This window comes from Arachis ipaensis, chromosome B6 (assembly GCF_059453495.1).
Source record: "Arachis ipaensis isolate K30076 ecotype BB chromosome B6, ASM5945349v1, whole genome shotgun sequence".
NCBI classification, from domain to species: domain Eukaryota; kingdom Viridiplantae; phylum Streptophyta; class Magnoliopsida; order Fabales; family Fabaceae; genus Arachis; species Arachis ipaensis.
Genome location: NC_142441.1, coordinates 46,120,178 through 46,133,643, shown reverse-complemented (window position 1 = coordinate 46,133,643; position 13,466 = coordinate 46,120,178). Strand labels below are relative to the sequence as shown.

The following is a 13,466-nucleotide window of genomic DNA, read 5'->3' as shown; positions in this document are numbered from 1 at the left end:
ACTTGATTCCCAAGTTTCATGGCTTACCTGCTCAAGAGCCTATTAAGCACCTAAGGGATTTCCAGATAGCTTGTTCTACTGTTAGGCGTCATGGTGCGAATGAAACTTCTATTCTATTAACTGCCTTCCCGTTTTCTCTTGAGGGAAAGGCAAGGGAGTGGTACTACTCCCAACTTGAAGCGACTGTTACTAACTGGGATACGCTCAGGAGAGAATTTCTGGAAAAATACTATCCAGCTGAAGTTACAGACAGACTAAGGAAAGAGATCTCATGCATTGTTCAAGGTGAATTAGAAACTCTTTATGAGTACTGGGAGCATTTTAAGAACCTTCTGGACGCATGCCCCCATCATATGATTGATAGGCTAGTGTTGATCAGCTATTTTACTCAAGGCATGAAGCCTCGGGATAAAACCACACTAGATGGTGCTAGTAATGGTTATCTGAAAAAGTACAAGACCGCAGATGAAGCATGGCAACTGATCAACAACTTAGCTGAGTCTACTAGGAATCACAGGCACAGGAGCAGCCACTCAAAAGCTGTTGTAAAGGTTTCCTCTAGCACTGAAACTTCTGCTCTTACACAGAGTATATGTGAAATGACCAACCTACTAAAGCAAATGCAGTTGAACCAGCAACAACAAGCTCAGCCTGCCACACCACAACAAAGCCAACAGCTAGTTCCACAAAGAGTATGCAAAATCTGTGCTGACTACAGTCATTATACTGATGAATGCCCGCAGCTCCAATAAGAAGATAACACTGTGGCAGCTACTCATAACTTCTATGACCGCCCGAATCAAGGATACAATCAACAAGGCGGTAACTACAACCAAGGAGGAAACTATAACCAAGGATGCCAGGACAATTCCAACCAAAGTTGGAGAGATAATTCCAACCATGACTGGAGGGAAAACTATAACAGAGGAGGCAGAGACAACAATGGAAACCAGAGGTGGAATAACAACAACAGACAGCAAAATCAGAACCAACCTTACAGAGCTCCTCACCTAAGACAATCACAAGGACCCCAGCATAACCAACAACAAGTCCCACAGATCACTTATCCCACTTTCTCATCAAATGACGAGATGCTTCATTCTCTTGCACAAGGACAACAAGACATACAAACTACACTGAACTCTATTTTAAATGGTCTGAATGCCACTTTACAAGCTCTCGCCACCCGGATAGAATCACTACCTGCTTCCACCAACCAACATTCAAGCTCCAGTGGAATTCCTTCTCAACCCTTACCTAACCCCAAGGGTTGCATCAATGCCATCACTTTGAGGTCCGGAACCACACTGCAAGAGAGGACCCAGGAGGAGCCAAGCCCAATAGAACACGCCCCAATTGAAGACTCAGTGGAAGTAGAAGACGCTGAAATGGAAGATGCTGAAGAGGAAGATGAAGTACAAGACAAGGTTGAAGAAGAATTAGCTCAACCAAGGAATGGAGCATCAAAGGATGCAGAAGCTGCAAGTGGCACCATCTCTATCCCATTCCCACACCTTGCAAGAAAGCCCAGAAAGCAGACGGAACTTGATCCCAAAATCATAGAAATTTTTAAAAAGGTTGAGGTAACTGTTCCCCTTTTTGATGTTATTCAGCAAGTACCTAAATATGCAAAGTTTCTGAAAGATTTATGCATTCATAAGGATAAAATTAATTAATTAGAAACTATTCCTTTAGGTAGTTCTATATCTGCTTTAATGGAAGGTATACTTGAAAAAAGTAGTGATCCAGGTCCATGTATGGTAAACTGTACCATTGGAGGTGTAATATTTTTTGATTGCATATGTGACTTATGTGCATGTGTTAGTATAATGCCATTGTCTATATATGATACCTTAAGGCTCCCTCCCTTAAAAAGGTCGGCAGCTCGTTTTGTGTTAGTAGATTAAAGCATTATTACAGTAGTTGGAATTGCTAAAGATGTATTAGTGAGCATTAAGGGGCTCACATTTCCCATTGACTTCTATATCCTGGAAATGCCCCCTAATGAATCAGGAAGACCATCATCAATCCTGCTTGGAAGACCATTCCTGAAGACCTCGAAGTTCAAGCTGGATGCATTCTCAAGAACTTACTCCTTCGAGATAGATGGTAAAACAGTGAGTTTCAACTTAAATGAAGCTATGAAGCACCATCCGGAAGATCATTCTATCTTCCAGTGTGACATTACTGATGAAACCGTAGCTGAAGTTCTCCAAGAAGAAGTAGAAGAGAAACACATAGAGCAAGGTCCAAGTGTGGGGACACCTTCTGAACATAATGAAGACACTTTACCATTATCATTAGCCCCAAATGATACAGGGCCTAGTGGTGCACAAAATTGTGATCATCAACAATGGTGCCAAAGGACTTGGAGCTCTCAAACGTGAATCACACTTTGTCACAATTCCACACAACTAACCAGCAAGTGCACTGGGTCGTCCAAGTAATAAACTTTACGTGAGTAAGGGTCGATCCCACGGAGATTGTCGGCTTGAAGCAAGCTATGGTCATCTTGTAAATCTCAGTCAGGCGAATTCAAATGGTTAAGGAAGATTGATAATTAAAAGATGAATAAAACATAAAATAAGATAAAGATAGAGATACTTATGTAATTCATTGGTAGGAATTTCAGATAAGCGTATGAAGATGCTTTGTTCCTCTTGAACCTCTGCCTTCCTATTGCCTTCTTCCAATCATTCATACTCCTTTCCATGGCAAGCTTTATGTTGGGCATCACCGTTGTCAATGGCTACTTCCCATCCTCTCAGTGAAAATGTTCTACGTACGCTGTCACCGCACGGCTAATCATCTGTCGGTTCTCGATCATGTTGGAATAGGATCCATTGATCCTTTTGCGTCTGTCACACGCCCAACACTCGCGAGTTTGAAGCTCGTCACAGTCATCCCTTCCCAGATCCTACTCAGAATACCACAGACAAGGTTTAGACGTTCCGGATCTCAGGAATGACCACTAATAATTCTAGCCTATACCACGAAGGTTCTAATCTTAGATTAGAAACCCAAGAGATACACATTCAAGCTTGTTTACATGTAGAACGGAAGTGGATGTCAGGCACGCGTTCATAGGTGAGAATGGTGATGAGTGTCACATAATCATCACATTCATCATGTTCTTGGGTGCGAATGAATATCTTAGAGAAGAAGTAGACGTGAATTGAATAGAAAAATAGTAGTACTTTGCATTAATTCATGAAGAACAGCAGAGCTCCACACCTTAATCTATGGTGTGTAGAAACTCCACGGTTGAAAATAAATAAGAACAAGGTCTAGGCATGGCCATGAGGCCAGCCTCCCAAAAGTGAAAAGGTCTATCAAAAGTATGAAAATACAATAGCAAAAGGTCCTATTTATAGAGAACTAGTAGCCTAGGGTTTACAGAAATAAGTAATTAATGCAGAAATCTTCTTCCGGGCCCACTTGGTGTGTGCTTAGGCTGAGCATTGAAGCTTCCATGTGTAGAGACTTTTCTTGGAGTTAAACGCCGGCTTTTGTGCCAGTTTGGGTGTTTAACTCCAGCTTTTGTGCCAGTTCTGGCGTTTTGACGCCAGAATTCTTAAGCTGACTTGGAACGCCAATTTGGGCCATCAAATCTTGGGCAAAGTATGGACTATTATATATTGCGGGAAAGCCCAAGATGTCTACTTTCCAACGCAATCAAGAGCGTGCCAATTAGGCTTCTGTAGCTCCAGAAAATCTACTTTGAGTGTAGGGAGGTCAGAATCTAACAACATCTGCAGTCCTTTTTCAGCCTCTGAATCAGATTTTTGCTCAGGTCCCTTAATTTCAGCCAAAAAATACCTGAAATCACAGAAAAACACACAAACTCATAGTAAAGTCTAGAAATGTGATTTTTATTTAAAAACTAATAAAAACATAATAAAAACTAACTAAAATATACTAAAAACATACTAAAAACAATGCCAAAAAGTGTATAAATTATTCGCTCATCACAACACCAAACTTAAATTGTTGCTTGTCCCCAAGCAACTGAAAATCAAATAGGATAAAAAGAAGAGAATATACAGTGAATTCCAAAAATATCTATGAAGATCAGTATTAATTAGATGAGCGGGGCTTTTAGCTTTTTGCTTCTGAACAATTTTGGCATCTCACTTTATCCTTTGAAGTTCAGAATGATTGGCTTCTATAGGAACTCAGAATCCAGATAGTGTTATTGATTCTCCTAGTTAAGTATGTTGATTCTTGAACACAGCTACTTTATGAGTCTTGGCCGTGACCCAAAGCATTTTGTTTTCCAGTATTACCACTGGATACATAAATGCCACATACACATAACTGGGTGAACCTTTTCAGATTGTGACTCAGCTTTGCTAGAGTCCCCAATTAGAGGTGTCCAGAGCTCTTTAGCACACTCTTTTTGCTTTTGGACCACGACTTTAACCTCTCAGTCTCAAGTTTTTACTTGACACCTTCACGCCACAAGCACATGGTTAGGGACAGCTTGGTTTAGCCGCTTAGGCCAGGATTTTATTCCTGTGGGCCATCCTATCCACTGATGCTCAAAGCCTTGGATCCTTTTTATTTTACCCTTGCCTTTTGGTTTAAAGGGCTATTGGCTTTTTCTGCTTGCTTTTTCTTTTTCTTTCTTTTTTTCTTTTTTCTTTTTCGTATTTTTTTTGCAAGCTTTCTATTCACTGCTTTTTCTTGCTTCAAGAATCAATTTTATGATTTTTCAGATTATCAAATAACATTTCTCCTTTTTCTATCATTCTTTCAAGAGCCAACAATTTTAACATTCATAAACAACAAATTCAAAAATATGCACTGTTCAAGCATTCATTCAGAAAAACAATAGTATTGCCACCACATCAAAATAATTAAACTATTTTAAAATTTGAAATTCATGCACTTCTTTTTCTTTTTCAATTAAAAACATTTTTCATTTAAGAAAGGTGATGGATTCATTTTCATAGCTTTAAGGCATAGATACTTAGACACTAATGATCATGTAATAAAGACATAAACATAAATAAACATAAAGCATAAAAATTTGAAAAAACAAAAAATAAAGAACAAGGAGATTAAAGAACGGGTCCACCTTAGTGATGGTGGCTTGTTCTTCCTCTTGAAGATCTAATGGAGTGCTTGAGCTCCTCAATGTCTCTTTCTTGCCTTTGTTGCTCCTCTCTCATGACTCTTTGGTCTTCTCTAATTTCATGGAGGAGGATGGAATGCTCTGGTGCTCCACCCTTAGTTGTCCCATGTTGGAACTTAATTCTCCTAGGGAGGTGTTGATTTGCTCCCAATAGTTTTGTGGAGGAAAATTTATCCCTTGAGGCATCTCAGGGATTTCATGATGAGGAATTTCCTCATGTCCATGAGTGGGATCTCTTGTTTGCTCCATCCTTTTCTTAGTGATGGGCTTATCCTCATCAATGAGGATGTCTTCCTCTATGTCAATTCTTTGGGTCCGGGTTCACACTTTGATCATGGTTCTTGGTGATCCATGCATTGGCATAGAACTCTTGAACCATTAAGATTCTGACTTGTTGAATGGGGTTGGTGAGAACTTCCCAACCTCTTTTTCGAATCTCATGTCGGATCTCTGGATATTCACCCTTTTTGAGTTTGAAAGAGACCTCAGGGATCACCTTCTTCTTGGCCACAACTTCATAGAAGTGGTCTTGGTGCACCCTTGAGATGAATCTCTCCATCTCCCATGACTCGGAGGTGGAAGCTTTTGCCTTCCCTTTTCTCTTTCTAGAGGTTTCTCCGGCCTTAGGTGCCATAAATGGTTATGGAAAAACAAAAAGCAACGCTTTTACCACACCAAACTTAGAAGGTTTGCTCGTCCTCGAGCAAAAGAAGAAAGAAGAGAGTAGAAGAAGAAGAAATAGAGGAGATGGAGGGGCTTAGTATTTCGGCCAAGGAGGAGAAGTAGTGTGTATGTTGTGTGAAAATGAAGGAGTGAAGATGAGTTTATATAGGAGTGGAGAGGGGGGTATGGTTCGGCCATTATGGGTGGGTTTGGGTGGGAAAGTGGTTTGAATTTGAATGGTGAGGTAGGTGGGGTTTTATGAAGGATGGATGTGAGTGGTGAAGAAGAGAGAGAGAGGTGGGGTAGGTGGGGATCCTGTGGGGTCCACAGATCCTGAGGTGTCAAGGATATCTCATCCCTGCACCAAGTGGCGTGCAAAAATGCCCCTTTCTGCCAATCTTGGCGTTAAACGCCAGGCTGCTGCCCATTTCTGGCATTTAACGCCAGCTTCTTGCCCATTCCTGGCATTAAACACCAGTCTAGTGCCCATTTCTGGCGTTAAACGCCCAGAATGGTGCCAGACTGGGCGTTTAACGCCCATTCTGCTACCCTTACTGGCATTTAAACACCAGTAAGTTTCTCTTCCAGGGTGTTCTGTTTTTAATTCTATTTTTCAGTCTATTTTTGCTTTTTTAATTGTTTTTGTGACTTCACATGATCATCAACCTACAGAAAACATAAATTAACAAAAGAAAATAGAAATTTAACATAGATAAGTAAAAATTGGGTTACCTCCCAACAAGCGCTTCTTTAATGTCAATAGCTTGACAGTGGACTCTCATGGAGTCTCACAGATGTTTAGAGCAATGTTGGAACCTCCCAACACCAAACTTTAGAGTTTGAATGTGGGAGCTCAACACCAAACTTAAAGTTTGGTTGTGGCCTCCCAACACCAAACTTAGAGTTTGACTGTGGGGGCTCTGTTTGACTCTGTATTGAGAGAAGCTCTTCATGCTTCCTCTCCATGGTTACAGAGGGATATCCTTGAGCTTTAAACACAAGGGAGTCTTCATTCACTTGAATGATCAATTCTCCTCTGTCAACATCAATCACAGCTTTTGCTGTGGCTAGGAAGGGTCTGCCAAGGATGATGGATTCATCCACACACTTCCCAGTCTCTAGGATTATGAAATCAGTAGGGATGTAGTGGTCTTCAACCTTTACCAAGACATCCTCTACAAGTCCATAAGCCTGTTTCTTTGAATTGTCTGCCATCTCGAGTGAGATTCTTGCAGCTTGTACCTCAATGATCCCTAGCTTCTCCATTACAGAGAGAGGCATGAGGTTTATGCTTGACCCTAGGTCACATAGAGCTTTCTCAAAGGTCATGGTGCCTATGGCACAAGGTATTGAGAACTTTCCAGGATCTTGTCTCTTCAGAGGTAATCTCTACCTAGTCAAGTCATCTAGTTCTTTGATGAGCAAGGGGGGTTCATCCTCCCAAGTCTCATTACCAAATAACTTGGCATTTAGCTTCATGATTGCTCCAAGATACTTAGCAACTTGCTCTTCAGTAACATCTTCATCCTCTTCAGAGGAAGAATACTCATCAGAGTTCATAAATGGCAAAAGTAAATTCAATGGAATCTCTATGGCCTCAGTGTGAGCCTCAGATTCCCATGGTTCCTCATTCGGGAACTCCATGGAGGCCAGTGGACGTCCATTGAGGTCTTCCTCAGTGGAGATCACTGCCTCTTCCTCCTCTCCAGGTTCGGCCGTGTGGGGTATGTCGATGGCCTTGCACTCTCCTTTTGAGTTCTCTTTTTGTATTGCTTGGAAGAGTACTAGGAGGGAGTTCAGTAACTTTCATACTCAGCTGACCCACTTGTGCCTCCAGATTTCTAATGGAAGACCTTGTTTCAGTCATGAAACTTTGAGTGGTTTTAATTAGATCAGAGACTAGGGTTGCTAATTCAGAATGGCTCTGCTTGGAATTCTCTGTCTGTTGCTGAGAAGATGATGGAAAAGGTTTGCCATTGCTAAACCTATTTCTTCTACCAATATTGTTGTTGAATCCTTGTTGAGGTCTCTGTTGATCCTTCCATGAGAGATTTGGATGATTTCTCCATGAAGGATTATAGGTGTTTCCATAGGGTTCTCCTATGTAATTCACCTCTTCCATTGTAGGGTTCTCAGGGTCATAAGCTTCTTCTTCAGAAGAAGCTTCCTTAGTACTGACTGATGCAGCTTGTATTCCAGATAGACTCTGAGAAATCATATTGACTTTCTGAGTCAATATTTTGTTCTGAGCCAATATGGCATTTAGAGTATCAATCTCAAGAACTCCTTTCTTCTGACTTGTCCCATTATTCATAGGGTTCCTTTTAGAAGTGTACATGAATTGGTTATTTACAACCATTTCAATGAGTTCCTGAGCTTCTGCAGGCGTCTTCTTCTGATGAAGAGATCCTCCAGCAGAGCTGTCCAATGACATCTTGGACAGTTCAGATAGACCATCATAGAAGATACCTATGATGCTCCAATCTGAAAGCATGTCAGAAGGACACCTTCTGATCAATTGCTTGTATCTTTCCCAAGCTTCATAGAGGGATTCACCTTCCTTCTGTCTGAAGGTTTGGACTTCCGCTCTAAGCTTAATTTTTGAGGTGGAAAGAACTTTTCCAAGAAGGCATTGACTAGCTTTTCCCAAGAGTTCAGGCTTTCTTTAGGTTGTGAGTCCAACCATGTCCTAGCTCTGTCTCTTACAGCAAAAGGGAAGAGCATAAGTCTGTAGACCTCAGGATCAACCCCATTGGTCTTGATAGTGTCACAGATTTGCAAGAATTCAGCTAAGAACTGATGAGGATCTTCCAATGGAAGTCCATAAAACTTGTAATTCTGTTGCATTAGAGAAACTAATTGAGGCTTAAGCTCAAAGTTGTTTGCTCCAATGGCAGGGATTGAGATGCTTCTCCCATAGAAGTCAGGAGTAGGTGCAGTAAAGTCACCAAGTACCTTCCTTGCATTATTGGCATTGTTGTTTTTGGCTGCCATGGCTTCTTCCTCCTTGAAGAGCTCTGTTAGGCCCTCTAGAGAGAGTTGTGCTTTAGCTTCTCTTAGCTTTCTCTTCAAGGTCCTTTCAGGTTCAGGATTAGCTTTAACAAGGATGCCTTTGTCCTTGCTCTTGCTCATATGAAAAAGAAGAGAACAAGAAAGTATGGAATCCTCTATATTACAGTATAGAGATTCCTTGAGGTGTCAGAGGGAAAGAAGAATAGAAGGAGAAGGTAGATAGAAGAGAATTCGAACTTATCAAGAAGGATAGAGTTCGAATTGCACCTTGAGGAGGAGTGTTAGTCCCTTAAATAGAAGGATGTGAGAAGAGGGGAAGAATTTTCGAAATTAAAGTAAAAGATTTTTAAAATAATTAAAAGAAATTTTGAAAATTTGGTAAAGGATTTTCGAAAATTAAGATTGGGAAAGAAATTAAGTGATTTTTGAAAAAGATTTTGAAATTAGAAATCAAAAAGATATGATTGAAACTTAATTTTGAAAAAGATGTGATTGAAAAGATATGATTGAGAAGATATGATTGAAAATCAAATTAAAAAGAGAAAGTTTTAAAATTAAAGTTGATTACTTGACTAACAAGAAATTAGAAGATATGATTCTAGAATTAAAACTTTTGATCCTTTCTTAATAGGCAAGTAACAACTAGAAAATTTTGAATTAAATTATTAATTGTAGCAAGGATTTTTGAAAATAGTAATAAATAAAAAAATTGAAAAGAAATTGATTTTGAAAAGATATGATTTGAAAAATATTTGATTTTGAAGAATTATGAAAACTTGAAAAAAATTTGAATTAAAAACAATCTTCCCTCTAGTGTCCTCCTGGCGTTAAACGCCCAGAATGGCATCCATTCTGGCGTTTAACACCCAAAATCCTACCTTTTTGGGCGTTAAACGCCCAGCTAGGTACCCTGGCTGGCATTTAAACGCCAGTTTTCCTTCTTCACTGGGCGTTTTGAACGCCTAGCTTTTTCTGTGCAATTCCTCTGCTGAATGTTCTGAATCTTCAATTCTCTGTGTTATTGACTTGAAAAGACACAATTTAAAAATTTTTTTTTTAAATTTTTTTAAATGATGAGAAACAATAATAAGAAGAATGCAACTAAGATCAAATAAACAATGCATGCAAGACACCAAACTTAGAAGTTTGTATACTAAGGACTATAGCAATTTGAAAATGCATATAAGAAACAACAAAAGACACAAAATAAGAGAAATTAAAGATCAGAGCACTGAAATCATCAAGAACAACTTGAAGATCAATGAAGAACATAATGCATGAAATTTTCGAAAATTAGAAGAATAAAGACATGCGATTGACACCAAACTTAAAATTAGATACTAGACTCAAACAAGAAACATAAAATATTTTTTATTTTTATGATTTTATAAATTTTTTTGTGATTTTCGAAACTTATATAGAAAAGAAAATAAAGAGATTCAAAACTTTTAATAAAAATTCCAGGAATCATGCAATGTTAGTCTAAAGCTTCAGTCCAAAAAGGATTAGACATGGCTAGCCAAGCTTCAGCAGGACATTACATTCAACAGCTAAATTGATGAGAATCAATCAGCTTTTGTGATGATAAGAACATCACCTTGAAACTCTATAATTCATTCTTAAAAATTCTAAAAAATAAAAAGAAAAGTACCTAATCTAAGCAACAAGATGAACCGTCAGTTGTCCAAACTCGAACAATCCCCGGCAATGGCGCCAAAAACTTGGTGCACGAAATGGTGATCATCAACAATGGCGCCAAAGGACTTGGAGCTCTCAAACATGAATCACACTTTGTCACAATTCCGCACAACTAACCAGCAAGTGCACTGGGTCATCCAAGTAATAAACCTTATGTGAGTAAGGGTCGATCCGATGGAGATTGTCGGCTTGAAGCAAGCTATGGTCATCTTGTAAATCTCAGTCAGGCGGATTCAAATGGTTATGGAGGATTGATAATTAAAAGATGAATAAAACATAAAATAAGATAAAGATAGAGATACTTATGTAATTCATTGGTAGGAATTTCAAATAAGTGTATGAAGATGCTTTGTTCCTCTTGAACCTCTGCTTTCCTATTGCCTTCTTCCAATCATTCATACTCCTTTCCATGGCAAGCTTTATGTTGGGCATCACCGTTGTCAATGGCTACTTCCCGTCCTCTCAGTGAAAATGTTCTACGCATGCTGTCACCGCACGGCTAATCATCTGTCGGTTCTCGATCATGTTGGAATAGGATCCATTGATCCTTTTGCGTCTGTCACACGCCCAACACTCGCGAGTTTGAAGCTCGTCACAGTGATCCCTTCCCAGATCCTACTTAGAATACCACAGACAAGGTTTAGACATTCCGGATCTCAGGAATGACCGCCAATAATTCTAGCCTATACCACGAAGGTTCTAATCTTAGATTAGAAACCCAAGAGATACACATTCAAGCTTGTTTGCATGTAGAATGGAAGTGGTTGTCAGGCACGCATTCATAGGTGAGAATGGTGATGAGTGTCACATAATCATCACATTCATCTTGTTCTTGGGTGCGAATGAATATCTTAGAGAAGAAGTAGACGTGAATTGAATAGAAAAACAGTAGTACTTTGCATTAATTCATGAAGAACAGCAGAGCTCCACATCTTAATCTATGGTGTGTAGAAACTCCACCGTTGAAAATACATAAGAACAAGGTCTAGGCATGGCCATGAGGCCAGCCTCCCAAAAGTGAAAAGGTCTATCAAAAGTATGAAAATACAATAGCAAAAGGTCCTATTTATGGAGAACTAGTAGCCTAGGGTTTACAAAAATAAGTAATTAATGCAGAAATCTTCTTCCGGGCCCACTTGGTGTATGCTTGGGCTGAGCATTGAAGCTTCCATGTGCAGAGACTTTTCTTGGAGTTAAATGCCAGCTTTTGTGCTAGTTTGGGCGTTTAACTCCAGCTTTTGTGCCAGTTCTGGCGTTTTGACGCCAGAATTCTTAAGCTGACTTGGAGCGCCGGTTTGGGCCATCATAACTTGGAAAAAGTATAAACTATTATATATTGCTGGAAAGCCCAGGATGTCTACTTTCATAATCAATTCAGAGCGCGCCAATTGGGCTTCTGTAGCTCCAGAAAATTCACTTTGAGTGCAGGGAGGTCAGAATCCAACAGCATCTGTAGTCCTTTTTCAGCCTCTGAATCAGATTTTTGCTCAGGTCCCTCAATTTCAGCCAGAAAATACTTGAAATCACAGAAAAATACACAAACTCATAGTAAAATCCAGAAATGTGATTTTTATTTAAAACTAATAAAAACATAATAAAAACTAACTAAAATATACTAAAAACAATGCCAAAAAGCGTATAAATTATCCGCTCATCACCTAGCCATGAGACAGAAACTTGAATTGAAGCCCCTTCCTCCATACCTCAAGTATGCTTACCTTGAGGATAACCAGAAGTTTCCTGTTATCATTGCAAGGGAACTCACTTCTCAATAGGAAGAGCAACCACTTAGTGTGCTGAGAAAACATAAGAAAGCAATTGGATGGAGCTTGGCGGATATAGTAGGCATTAGCCCTCAAGTTTGTGAGCACAGAATATATTTAGAAGAGGAATCAAAACCCGTCCGTCAACCCCAAAGAAGATTGAATCCCACCATCTTAGAAGTTGTCAAGAAAGAAGTAACCAGACTACTTGAAGCAGATATCATTTACCCCATCTCAGACAGTGAATGGGTTAGTCTAGTACAAGTGGTGCCCAAGAAGTCTGGAGTCACAACAGTCAAGAATGAGCATGGAGAGCTCCTGACAACTAGAGTGCAGAATTCATGGAGGGTTTGCATTGACTATAGGCGTCTCAACCAAGCTACTCGCAAGAATCGTTACCCCTTGCCATTTATTGACCAGATGCTCGATCGCCTGTCAGGTAAATCCCATTATTGCTTTTTAGATGGCTATACAGGCTACTTTCAAATTCATATAGCTCCTAAGGATCAGAAGAAGACCACTTTTACATGTCCCTTTGGAACGTATGCATACAAAAGGATGCCTTTTGGCTTATGTAATGCACCGGCTACGTTCCAAAGATGCATGATGAGTATCTTTTCAAATCTTATTGAGAACTGTATGAAGGTTTTTATGGATGATTTTAGCATATATGGTGATTCGTTTAACCTTTGCTTGGATAGTTTAGCTAAAGTATTAGACAGATGTGTTAGTTCAAACCTTGTATTGAATTTTGAAAAATGTCATTTTATGGTAAAACAAGGGATTGTTCTAGGACATGTTGTCTCCAAAACTGGTATTTCAGTAGATTCAGCAAAGGTAGATGTTATTTCTAGTTTACCTTACCCATCCTCCGTGAGGGAACTCCATTCGTTCCTTGGCCATGTAGGTTTTTATAGGAGATTTATTAAGGACTTCAGTAAGGTAGCATTACCTTTATCTAGACTGCTACTGAAAGATATTGAGTTCGAGTTCAGTGAGGATTGCATGCAAGCATTTGATAAGCTGAAAATCGCCCTGACTCAAGCTCCAATTGTGAGAGGACCAGACTGGAGCCAGCCATTTGAGATTATGTGTGATGCCTCCAACCATGCAGTAGGAGCGGCGCTGGCTTAGCGCGAAGGTAGGAATCCTTTCGTAATTGCTTATGTATCTAAAACCTTAGATGTTGCTCA

General features: G+C 39.6%; 2 non-coding genes across 2 annotated transcripts; one reads left to right on the top strand and one right to left on the bottom strand.

The window, feature by feature from the left end:
* Positions 1 to 251: 251 nt before the first annotated feature.
* LOC148555408 (small nucleolar RNA R71) lies at positions 252 to 359 on the bottom strand. Its single transcript, XR_015887550.1, has one exon. It is a non-coding gene; the product is annotated as a small nucleolar RNA R71 (small nucleolar RNA).
* Positions 360 to 8,288: 7,929 nt separating this feature from the next.
* LOC148555407 (small nucleolar RNA R71) lies at positions 8,289 to 8,396 on the top strand. The gene has a single exon (XR_015887966.1). It is a non-coding gene; the product is annotated as a small nucleolar RNA R71 (small nucleolar RNA).
* The last annotated feature ends 5,070 nt before the right edge of the window (positions 8,397 to 13,466 follow it).